General features: G+C 38.3%; 1 protein-coding gene across 4 annotated transcripts in view; it reads left to right on the top strand.

The window, feature by feature from the left end:
- Positions 1-12,881, top strand: part of RIMS2 (regulating synaptic membrane exocytosis 2) — a 601,723-nt gene that overhangs the window by 161,004 nt on the left and 427,838 nt on the right. The window lies entirely within an intron of this gene.

Genomic DNA, 12,881 nt, shown 5'->3' with positions numbered 1-12,881 from the left:
GAGCAACCTAGATAGCATGTTGAAAAGCAGAGACATTGCTTTGCCAACAAGGGTCCGTCCCGTCAAGGTTATGGTTTTTCCAGTGGTCATGTATGGATGTGAGAGTTGGACTGTGAAGAAAGCTGAGTGCCGTAGGATTGATGCTTTTGAACTGTGGTGTTGGAGAAGACTCTTGAGAGTCCCTTGGACTGCAAGAAGATCCAAGCAGTCCATCCTAAAGGAGATCAGTCCTGGGTGTTCATTGGAAGGACTGATGCTGAAGCTGAAACTCCAATAATCTGGCCACCTCATGCGAAGAGTTGACTCATTGGAAAAGGCCCTGATGCTGGGAGGGATTGGGGGCAGGAGGTGAAGGGGACAACAGAGGATGAGATGGCTGGATGGCATCACAGACTCGATGCACATGAGTGAGTGAACTCTGGGAGTTGGTGATGGACAGGGAGACCTGGTGTGCTGCGATTCATGGGGTCACAAAGAGTCGGATACGACTGAGTGACTGACCTGAACTGCCTTTAGCAGTTATAGGAGCAAGAAGGACAGTTTGCAAAAGGAAGTCCATATTCCAGTGTGTGGCTTCTGGCAGTTTACTTGAAAGGATCCCAAATTGTTTTATCCGTTAAAATTTTAAAGAAGTAGTAGTGAGAATCTGAGAAACTAGTAAATGAAACTTTATACTTTGAACTCTTTTCTCTGAATTAATGCCTCGTCCTTAAAAATTTCTGTTTCGCTGGAATGTTCTAGTGATTTCCACATTGCCATATTTTGTTAGTGTTTGTTACTGTTTCCTCTAGTTTTAGACCTCCAATTCTTCTCAGTTTAGATGAGGCATCACTTTGTAATCTTCATATAATTATGTTCTGGCCTCTCCCTTTTACAAGATGTTCTCCTCAGAAAGTATGTTCTGTTCTCCATTTTAAGGGAAACCTATGCTTTCTATTTTAAGAAAAATAAAGCTTGCTTTCCATCAATTTAAGGCATGATTTGGGGCTTCCTAAGTAGCTCAGTGGGTAAGAGTCTGCCTGCAGTGAAGGAGTTTCAGAAGACTCGGGTTCAGTCCCTGGTGGAGAAGATCCCCTGGAGGAGGGTATGGCAACCCACTCCAGTGTTCTTGCCTGGAGAATCCCATGGACAGAGGAGCCTGGCAGGTTCCATGGTTGCAAAGAGTCGGACGCGCCCGAAGTGACTGAGCTCACGTGCAAGTCATTTACTTTAAATTTATTGAAATAATTTTATAGCTCTATAATTTATACAGCATAACTTTTAAGTTCTACATGTTGGAAAAGAAAACTGTCAACTGATAGATGTGTATATTTACCCTCTTGAATTTTTGAGTAAGTTAAGATGCAATGGAAAATAATGATTCTAATTAATACCATCACATTTTATAATGTAGAATAATGATACTCTTTCAACTAATTTTTAATTTTATGAAAGTTACTGTATTTTAAACAGAAACTTAATTTATTTTTAGGGAAAATTAGATTAACAATGTAGTGAGTATAAAGCTAGTAGTTCAGATTGAACAAAGCGCTATAGCGCAGACTAGTGGGAAAACTTAATAATTGCAGAAATGTTCACTTCCCTTAAACTTGCTGTATATGCCTACTTTTTTAAGAGTTGTCTTTTCTTTAAAACACACACACACACACACACACTTAGAGAAATTCAAACTTAAAATTCGATTCTGAATTAAGGTAAGATTTAAAGGTCAAATATTTATTATGAAGGTAGTAGCTACCAATTCTGATAGTAAGCAATATGCAGTTAAATTCTCCTCAATGACTAGTTTACTTTGAAACCACTTTTCTAGTTTTTTGATAAAATTTAATTTAGAACAGAGAGTTTATAAAGTGAATCAGGTGCTCTGATGGAAAGAAAGTAAAAGCACCACTACAAAATATGTAATTTTGTTTATATGTTTGGCTAATTGGTACCTTTTTACATAAACCTGACTTCTTTATTCACATCACTCCATAAAAAAAACAAAACAAAACCCTGAAAGTAAGCTGTACCGTATTTTAAAAACTGTATTTGTATGAAAACTCAATGAATTGTTCTCAGTTAACTAATATATTTATTTTAACCTTAATTGGTTTCTAGTCTGACACCTGGTTACATACTCCTCTATCTCCTACCACTTTTTTCTTTTCTCTCTTTTTTCATTTTGAAATATTTCAAACATGTCAAGAAGTTTAGAGACTACCAAGCAAGTTATACAAATCTTAAAATGTTCCCATGTTTCGTATTTTTTTCTGAGATAGCACAATTATCTTGAGTACTTATTATTCTATAAGTTTTTATTTGTATAGTTTATAAACACTGCTTATACCTAAACACTGCTAAACCATATAAAACATTGTTTTACAAGGTTTTAAACTTTATATTATGGATCACACTGTATATATTTTTCTGAAACTTTATCTATTTTGAGATTTAGATCCACCTACCTCTTATAATTCATTCATTTTGGTTGCTGAATATAATTCTTGGCATGAATATGCTAGATGTGGGTTTGATCCCTGGATTGGGAAGATCCCCTGGGGTAGGAAATGTCAACCTGCTCAAGCATTCTTGCCCGGAAAATTCCATGGACAGAGGAAAATTCCTGGTGGGCCACAGTCCATGGGGTCAGTGAGACATGGCTGAGTGACTGAGCGCTCGCACACATCCTCATAAGAGGAGGATTAAACACAGAGAGAAGGTGATGAGAGGGTGCAGCAGAGAGAGCTCTGAAGATGCTGTCCTTACAGACTGGATTGACGTGACCACAAGCCAAAGAATGCTGATAGCCATCAGAAGCTGAATGCCAGGAAAGGCAAAGCATTGATTTTCCCTGAAGTCTCTTAAATGAGCAAGGCCCTGTTGATACCTTGATGTTGGTCCATTGATGCTGAATTTGAATTCAGACTTCTGGTTCTTCAGAACTCTGAGAGAATGTATTTCTAGTTTGTGTTAATTTGTGACAACAGCTATATGAGGCTAATTTACTGCTCTTTTCTGATTTTTGCCATTAAAATCTTTTCAGTCTTATAAATTGCACTAGGGAAGTTACCTTTTTTCTCCTTTCTATAATAGTTCAAAAAATTCTGTGATCACTTTTTCAGTGTTTGGTAGGCATCAAATGTTAAAACCATATAGACCCCATTTCTTTTTTGGTGAGATGATTTTTTTTTTTTAAGTTTTCACTGTAGTTTTTTCCTTTTCTCTCTCTCCTGCTCTTTCCCTCCCTTTTGCCTTTCCCCTAAGCTTATGTTTTCCTTATTAACAATTTTGTGATTGCCTTCATGCAGTGTCCAGTCTCTCCAATGCAGAACCAGGTCTTTAGAAGTGAGCTGGGATCTTGTTTCCATCTTGATATTTAGTGATACTGCAAATTAACGTATTAGTGGTATTTTAAATTAATGATCCTGCAAATTCATATATAGAAACCAAGGTCATGGTTGGCTTTGTTCAGGGTCTTGTTACAAGACTGTGTCCCATTTATCTGAGCTCACAGCTATGTGTAATCTGTAGGTTGAGGCAGTTTTCTATAGTGTTTTCCAGCTTCTTTTATTAATGAATCCTCTGGGCATCAAGAAGTGAATCTTGACTCCAAGTTTTCACTTTATAAGGAGCATATTTAATTCTTTTATCCTAAAGAGCTCTGTTCTCAGCCATTGGTGCCTGCTTTTTGGCTGGGGGCACAGTGGCCCCAAGGCTTCAGCTCTGCTCCATAAAAAACAAAACAAAGCCCTGAAAGTAATTTTAATTACTTTACATTTTGTTTACATTTTGTTTTAATTTTACTTAGTTTATTTCTACTTTTTATAAGCTAAAATTTTGGGTGCAGAAACAAAAATCTTTCTACACAAGCAATATCTATTTTAGCAGAAAAATGTTAAAAGTTAAGATTTATATCATGCCATGAAACAAAGTAATATATAAAAATAAGAGTTTAAGGAAAGTAGAAAGAGGCTTAAAGGTTTAAGTTTAGGCAGAGTGGTCGAGGTCACTATAGTTTTTAGTTCTCTATAATAATTTCACTTGAGATTTTAAGGATAAGTTAAAATTGTATTTTTTCAGCAATTGTGTGTTTTGTTTTGATAAAGGTACAGATACCTAAAATGTTTAGTAATATTGACTGCATGGCAATCCAATAAATGAGTATATTTTCAACTTAATTGTCTTTCATTTTCACTTCATCTCCTGTCTTTTAAAAACAGCAGATTCCTTTTTTGTTGTGCTCTGCAGCCTCCCAGCCTGCCCAGAGTAGAGGAACCAGCCATTTTTATCAGAATCTAGACGTTCCCAGTTCTTCTTTCTCTAGGTGTGGTTCTGGTTCATACTTGGCACTTTGGTAAATATTAATCTTTGACCATAGCTGACAGTATTCAGATCACAGAGAAATAGGTATAGTATATTCGAAGTGCCTCTTGGTTTAGATTATTTTATCAGTAAGCTGGCTTCTTTTGGGAAGCTTTGGAATGGTGAAGGGGGACGCCGCAGTTCCAAGTCCAAGCCTGAGGGTTCTTGGGGAGAGTGTCAGGTATACAGAAAAGGTACACAGTCAGGGAAGAGTCTGCCGCTTCTATCCCTGCACATGGTGAGGAAGAAGAAAGACAGTAGGAAGGCACAAATGATCAGAGTAATGTTCTGGTCTGTTCTTTCTAGTCTTTGACTCAGGATGAGGATGCTTATTAGTTAAGTCAAAGGGCAACTTTTACCCTTACTGATATTCGAGGTTCTTGGAAGAGATATCCTTCTGGATGTCCTTCCAGCATTAGCTTTCCAGAACTATCTTCAGTTCCAGGGTGGCATGGAGGACACAGAAGTAGCTGCATGTCCCTGCTGTGACACTCCCCCAGTGGTGAGGGATGAGGGATGTGGCCACTTTGCAGTAGACTGCAGTACAGCTACCTTGGGCCATGACTGAATGGAGAGTTGTTCAGAGACTAGAAGGAGTCAACAGAGCCTTGGGAGCTGAGGCGAGATCAAGTCAACAATGGAGCATGGTCCTGTCTGAACAGAGTAGAAGAACCAGACTATGAGTTAGATGAGCTGTGGATTTTAGCAGCAGAAGCTCCACAGGACACCCAGATACTTTCTTAAAAAACAGCAGGGGACGGGGTAGAAATGTAAAGTATAGAGAATTTAGCCAAAGGAACTATTTATCAGGCTAAAATTTAGTACGTAGTTTTAAAAGAAATCTGGCTAATTTGCTGTTGAGGAAAATCAGATAAATAATTAGAGAAATAAACAAACTATGTTTCTTTGTGGAGTAATTTTTCAAAGCCGTTATCAATAGCCAACTAAGACTTGGAGATGTTCCAAGTAAAAATTTCTTCTGTACTGCTGCTGTCTCCTGAGGGACTTAATGACCACATGGCTGAACTCTCCTGTATCAGCTGACAAATAGGATTGTATGTTAGCTAGAGATGCCATGCTTGTGGTTCACGGGGAATTTGGCAAAGTCTGGCTGCTTGTCTTGGGGTATCAGATGGAGGAAATTTTCTGATACTTGTTTTGTAATCTATAAACCCATTACATTGAAATTACATTAATCTCTTAATTCCTTAAGGAACATGTTTGAAAAACTTTAATCCTCTTAAAATATGGTCTGGTACTTCCTTGCCAGTTGCAACATGACAGCGCTAGGGAAGGGGTACGTAGGTTAGTAGCCTGCAGCGCCACTGAACTCTACCTTTTGAGGGACAGAAACAGCATGGATCTAATCATGGGAACAGTAGGGTAATGCTGTAATTGACTTTTTTGGATTTCCAGGCCTCTTGCAGATCTCTGCATTCTTTTTTTTTTTTTTTCCAAATGCTGCCTGGGCCTGGGGAGAGGAAGCATCAGGGATTTATGGTGTGATTGTATTCCTTTTGTAGCATTTCTCATAATAGTAATCTAAAGAATATTTGTGCGGTCATTTGCAATTATTTGTCTTCCTTACTATACTTTAAACTCCACAGCAAAATCTATGTCTGCTGACCTGTATTTGCCAGCTCTTAGCATAGTGTCTGGCATACACTAGACATTTAGTGAATACTGAGTGAATGAATAAATATTGAATGAGTTAGTGTTAGTAGTTACTTGCACATCTATAAATAAATTAGAATTTTATGGTCTGAATTAATTTCATGGTAAATTACAGCTTCATCCAAGTTTACCTTCTAATACTAAACGTATAATCTTTTAGGAGATTATATTAGGCACATCATATTCAGTGATGTACTGATAAATACTAACCACAGGCTCCCTGTAAGAAGGATAAATGCTAACCACAGGCTCCCTGTAAGAAGGATAAATGCTAACCACAGGCTCCCTGTAAGAAAATGTCCTGGTTGGCGGTATTTTGCAACTTTCATAGTCTATAAAAACATCCCCAATGGCTGCCTTCAAGCAACTCAGGTTACTTCATCGAATGCAGAGATGAGAAGAAATATGCACAAGCCGTTCTTAAGACTCAGTGAAAGTTGGCTCCAGAGCAACACTGAAGCACGTTTTTATGCCCTTTTAGTAATTCATTGTTCTTCACATATAAAGAGTATGCTGGTGACGCATTCAGTAGAACATGTGCTGTAGAAAGATTTTGAATTAGTCAACTGCAAATGATAAACTTAGAAAGTTTCTATAGCTCAACATAATAGAATTTTATTTCTCACAGTGTGAAGTCCACGCTGCTGTCTGTGGCTGATCATCAGAGACTCCCTTCCAAATAGTCATTCAGATTCCCAGGCTCCTTCTTTTATTTTAATGGATCCTTTATCCCCCAGGGTCTTGAATGAAGAGCTTGATCATAGCATATGAGAGTTTTGAATGGTCATGAAATGGTACACATCATTTCGCTTGTAGTCCATTGGCCAGAACATAATAATGGCCATCTCTACAAGGGAGATTAGGAAATGTAATTTTCTAAGAGACAAAGAAATAAATTTAATAGCTAGCTAGCATCTTCTACAGTTTTCTAGTCATGTGATAGTGTTAAACCAATCAATTTAACACCTTTTTTTCTGACAAATACACACATTGATAAGCATTACAGATTAGTGGTGGAGCCTACTCTGATTAGACTGGAGTTTAGCAAACTCTTTTATTCTGTGTGAAGTTAGCTGGTTTTAGCAACTTTGCCTTGGCCTCATTAGCACCAGTCTCTAAGCAGTAATCCTTCATTTCTCTGAAATACTCTATTATTTATTATCCCTATTTAGATGAAAATCAGAGTATTCAGAGGTTTACATTCCTTTAAGTTATTGTACGCAATTAACATAGTTTTGTTTGTGACTATGAAGTTTGGCTATTACATTTACCATTTTTATGGTTTTGAAGAGATATTTCTATTTTCCTTAGTTTTTTCCCCTTTTTAACCCCAACAAGGATGTTTGTGGAATGGAACATATGGTAATAAGGGACAAATTTGGGTCACTAGTATTTCATCTTGTATATTGCTGTATTACTTTGAAAATAGTGGCATATTTAGAACTGAAAGTAATAATACCTTATAATTTTGAATCCTCTGTGTTTTTGTATTCTCAGGGCCTAGATTTTTTTTTTGTTTGTTTTGGATAAATGATGACCAGCCAAACTAATAGGCTTTGACCTTGGTGATTTATGAGCATATATATTTCTAAGACGTTTTAAAAGCATTTATCATAAGGTACATTTGCTGGTTAACTTAACTGGCTAAAGGATTCCATTAACAAAAGTCCTATTTTATCCCAAATTAGTTAATTTTTTCCACAGACACAGAATTCAGCTCTATAGACATCAATTGTTTCATAGCCAATTAGTGAAAATTCACTTCACAGCACATCTATATGTTTGTAAGACATTGTTCAGTATCAGCAATTGATAAGTTGCAGTGTATGTAAAGGGCTTCAAGTGAAATTGTCAGTTTCTGTATTAATTTAAATGAGTGGATTTAGGCTTTCTGATCCTTAAAGATTAATAGATTCTTAATCCAAAAGTAGGAGGAGATAGTGAGAGAAGGGTAATGGGGTGTTAGGATGTGAGGATTACTAGAGACCAGCAGTTTAGGAAGGAACATAGGATCTAGTCAGAATTCCCTGGTGGCTCAGACGGCAGGGAATCCACCTGCAAAGGGCGGAAACCTGGGTTTGATCCCTGGGTTCGGAAGATTCCCTTGGGAGGGCATGGCAACTCACTCCAATATTCTTGCCTGGAGAATCCCGTGGACAGAGGAGCCTGGTGGGCTATATGCAAAGAGTCGGACACGACTAAGCGATTAAGCACAGCGCAATGTGGATAGCTCAGAGAGTATGGGAAAAGTATTAATACATAGTGTCTTTAATAGGAATCAGACAGCATCCTTCACACCTTGCAGTCATTTATTTTATATATTGATATCTACTGAGTGTTAACAGATAAGGAAAACTAAGCTCATAGTGTTTCTAGTTTTGTTTTTTTTTTCATTTTGCACTACCTGGAAATGATACTGTTCATACAATGAGTTAATTTAAATTTATAAATTTGTACAAATAGTATCATCAGTTCAGTTCAGTTCAGTTGCTCAGTCATGTCCGACTCTTTGCGACCCCATGAATCGCAGCACGCCAGGCCTCCCTGTCCATCACCAACTCCTGGAGTTCACTCCAACTCACGTCCATCAAGTCAGTGATGCCATCCAGCCATCTCATCCTCTGTTGTCCCCTTCTCCTCCTGCCCCCAATCCCTCCCAGCATCAGAGTCTTTTCCAATGAGTCAACTCTTCTCATGAGGCGGCCAAAGTACTGGAGTTTCAGCTTCAGCATCATTCCTTCCAAAGAAATCCCAGGGCTGATCTCCTTCAGAATGGACTGTTTGGATCTCCTTGCATTCCAAGGGACTCTCAAGAGTCTTCTCCAACACCACAATTCAAAAGCATCAATTCTTTGGCGCTCAGCCTTCTTCACAGTCCAACTCTCACATCCATAGATGACCACAGCAAAAACCGTAGCCTTGACTAGACGGACCTTTGTTGGCAAAGTAATGTCTCTGCTTTTCAATATGCTATCTAGCTTGTATCATACGTTTACCTAGTTTACACTGATGTAAATTGGTAGGGCTGGTTATGGCCTCCTCTAGCCTAGCCTAGTCACTGTGAGGAACACACTTGTAACTCACTGAACACACTGAATTGGGAATTGCTGCCCTGGTGGGCTCTCCTTACCAAACATCAGAATCACCTGTAGGATTTGGCAAATAAATAAAAGAAAATAGCAGATTTCTGCGTTCTTTCCCAGTTTCTGATTCGGTAAGTCTGGGGTGTAGCCTGGAAAGGTGCACTTCTAAAGTTGCCAGGTGATACTCGGCTGTTCTAGGGACACTCTTGAGGCTCTCTGGAAGAGCTTAAGTAACCTGCCTACCTTGTGACAAATGATGAAGCAGCAGTAAGTTGTTTCTGCAGATGATCATGATTGGATAGTTGTCTGTCTCACAAACTCTCATTTCTGTTTCATTATCAATTAGCAGGTGCAAAAGGATGTTACTCTTCAATATTTTGAGTGTGACTTAGTCCAGATAACTTCATAGCATCAAATCACATAGATGTATTATCACTGTTAACATGAATCATAATTTTTTATAAAAAAAGCAGACAAATTCAAATTTAATTTTTAACATTATTTTCCGGTTCTATATTTAGTTGCTTTCACTTTTAAAAGAGATCTGCAGTACCTACGTTTGTCACAAGATGGCATTTAAAGGCTGAAGATTTTGGTTGAAATTTGATTTTTGAGACTGTTGATGAGTTAGATGTATAATGTTTCATATGTATTCAAAACAAAAGAAATTTGAACTATGATGTATTTTTTAAAATTTGAGTGAGATTTTGATATTTTACTATCAAAAATGCTTCCTTATTATAAAAATTAGATAGTAACAAAAATTAACGTTATTGATGATTAATTCTTTTGGGAAAGGATGCAACATGAATCTTAGAGTAATAGCATAAAAATTTTATTACATTACATCCCCCAGAAAGATTTCAAATGATTTCAAGTTAGCAAACATTTAGAAGCTCTTACTGTTCTATAATGTATAAAGTCTTATTATGCAAACAGGGTTTCCCACGTGGCTCAGTGGTACTCCTTCTGCCAGTGCAAGGAACACAGGAGACTGGGTTTGATTCCTGGGTTGGGAAGATCCCCTGGAGTAGGAAATGGCAACCCACTCCAGTATTTTTGCCTAGAGAAACTCATGGACAGAGGAACCTGGTGGGCTGCAGTCCATAGGGTTGAAAGAATTGGATACGACTGAGCAACTGACTGAGCAAATAGATTCAAGGGATTAGATCTGATAGACAGAGTGCCTGAGGAACTATGGACAGAGGTTCGTGACCCTGTACAGCAGGCAGGGATCAAGACCATCCCCAGGGAAAAGAAATGCAGAAAGGCAAATGGTTGTCTGAGGAGGCCTCACAAATAGCTGTTAATAGAAGAGAAGCGAAAGGCAAAGGAGAAAAGGAAAGATATACCCATTTGAATGCAGAGTTCCAAAGAATAGCAAGGAGAGATAAGAAAGCCTTCCTCAGGGATCAATGTAAAGAGATAGAGGAAAACAATACAATGGGAAAAACTAGAGATCTCTTCAAGAAAATTAGAGATACCAAGGGAACATCTCAAGCAAAGATGGGCACAATAAAGGACAGAAATGGCATGGACCTAACAGGAGCAGAAGATATTAAGAAGAGGTGGCAAGAATACACAGAAGAACTATACAAAAAGATCCTCATGACCCAGATAATCATGATGGTGTGATCACTCACCTAGAGCCAGATATCCTGGAATATGAAGTCAAGTGGGCCTTAGGAAGCATCACTACAAACAAAGCTAGTGGAGGTGATGGAATTCCAGTTGAGCTGTTTCAGATCCTGAAAGATGATGCTATGAAAGTGCTGCACTTGATATGCCAACAAATTTGGAAAACTCAGCAGTGGCCACAGAACTGGAAAAGGCCAGTTTTCATTCCAGTCCCAAAGAAAGGCAATGCCAAAGAATGCTCAAACTACTGCACAATTGCACTCATCTGACATGCTACTAAAGTAATGCTGAAAATTCTCCAAGCCAGACTTCAACAGTATGTGAACTGTGAACTACCAGATGTTCAAGCTGGTTTTAGAAAAGGCAGAGGAACCAGAGATCAAATTGCCAACATCCACTGGATCAACTAAAAATCAAGAGAGTTCTGGAAAAACATCTGCTTTATTGACAATGCCAAGGCCTTTGACTGTGTGGACCACAACAAACTCTGGAAAATTCTTAAAGAGATGAGAATACCAGACCACCTGGCCTCTTGAGAAATCTGTATGCAGGTCAGGAAACAACAGTTAGAATTGGACATGGAACAACAGTCTGGTTCCAAATAGGGAGAGGAGTCATCAAGGCTGTATGTTGTCACCGTGCTTATTCAACTTATATGCAGAGTACATCATGAGAAACACTGAGCTGGATGAAGCACAAGCTGGAATCAAGATTGCCGGGAGAAATATCAATAACCTCAGATATGCAGATGACACCACCCTTATGGCAGAAAGCAAAGAAGAACTAAAGAGCCTCTTGAAGGTGAAAGAGGAGAGTGAAAAAGTTGGCTTAAAATTCAACATTCAGAAAACTAAGATCATAGCATCCAGTCCCATCACTTCATGGCATATAGATATGGAAACAGTGGAAACAGTGGCAGACTTTATTTTCTTGGGCTCCAAAATCTCTGCAGGTGGTGGCTGCAGCCATGAAATTAAAAGAAAAGTTATGACCAACCTAGACAGCATGTTAAAAAGTAGAGACTTTAGTTTGTCAACAAATGTCCGTCTAGTCAAAGCTATGGTTTTTTCAGTGGTCATGTATGGATGTGAGAGTTGGAGTATAAAGAAAGCTGCGCACCAAAGAGTTGATGCTTTTGAACTGTGGTGTTGGAGAAGACTCTTGAGAGTCCCCTGGACTGCAAGGAGATCCAAGCAGTCCATCCTAAAGGAGATCAGTCCTGAATATTCATTGGAAGGACTGATGTTGAAGCTAAAACTCCAGTTCTTTGGCCACCTGATGTGAAGAGCTGACTCATTTGAAAAGACTCTGATGCTGGGAGGGATTGAAGGCAGGAGGAGAAGGGGACGACAGAGGATGAGATGGTTGGATGGCATCACTGACTCAATCACTGACAGGGAGGTCTGGTGTGCTGCAGTCCGTGGGGTCACAAAGAGTCGGAATTAACTGGGTGACTGAACTGAACTGAGCAACTGAGCATGCACGCATGTGCATTATTCAAATAGAAGATACAGATGTTGCCCCCACTGAGCTTTGAATTTAGTTGGAGAAACATGAAGAGAAATGTATATCCAATTTGAAGAGAACAAAATAAAAATGATCAAGTACGGTGTTGTTTGATGTAGACACAAACAATGTCAACTGAAATAATGGGCAATGAAGCAAAAATTTTAAATTGCATTTTACAAAAGCATCCTTGTATCAGTTGAAAATAGCATGTTGAATATTTCTTTTACTGTGATTATCTATATTATTATAATTGATTCAAACCAAGGAGAAATGTTTAGCCAATTGGAGAGCCTTAAGATTCAGTATTTGACATAAATATGACATTAAAGTCACTCGATTTTTTTCTTGATTAATTGAAAAACATTTTTGGGAAGAAGATAAAGTTTATTTGCCCATACAGATGTTAGTTTTAAAATTCTTTGATTCCTGGAGTCTGAAAAATGCATCTATTAAAAAATCAAGAGTAGGATGATGGTTACCAGGGGATGGGAGGGGGAAGAGGGAATTTGCTATTTAATGGATATAGACTTTGAATTTTACAAGACACACAAATTTCGGAGATATGTTTCACAACAATATGAATATACCTAATGCTACTGAACTGTGCACTTAAAAATGGTTAAATTGTGCATT

Source organism: Ovis canadensis, chromosome 9, assembly GCF_042477335.2.
Source record: "Ovis canadensis isolate MfBH-ARS-UI-01 breed Bighorn chromosome 9, ARS-UI_OviCan_v2, whole genome shotgun sequence".
In the NCBI taxonomy this organism is placed as follows: domain Eukaryota; kingdom Metazoa; phylum Chordata; class Mammalia; order Artiodactyla; family Bovidae; genus Ovis; species Ovis canadensis.
The sequence above is the reverse complement of the archived record's forward strand: the minus strand, read 5'-3'. Positions and strand labels throughout refer to the sequence as shown.